We start from the raw sequence: 303 nt of genomic DNA, 5'->3' as shown, positions 1-303 counted from the left end.
GGACACTTAGGGGACATACATGCACACTGTACAAAGCAAACACATGTACACAACTCTGTACTTATCTCTGTGTTAAATAGTTGATTGGTACCAGCACACAATCCGGAGAGCCATGCCACAGTGCTCCACAACAGCAATATTGTAGCAATGGTTCTTCACTGGGCACTTAAAAGTCTTCTACAGGAGCAAATGCCTAAAAATTAGGGTTATTTCCCCATTCCCCCATGAAATAATGGTACATTTGGTGAAATAACCCTACTTTTTAAGCATTTACTTCTGCCAAAGACCTCTGTCTCTTGTCAA

The sequence above is a fragment of the Nanorana parkeri genome, unplaced genomic scaffold, assembly GCF_000935625.1.
Source record: "Nanorana parkeri isolate BGI_ZX_2015 unplaced genomic scaffold, ASM93562v1 scaffold1435, whole genome shotgun sequence".
Taxonomy (NCBI): Eukaryota; Metazoa; Chordata; class Amphibia; order Anura; family Dicroglossidae; genus Nanorana; species Nanorana parkeri.
Note: the sequence above shows the minus strand (reverse complement) of the source record.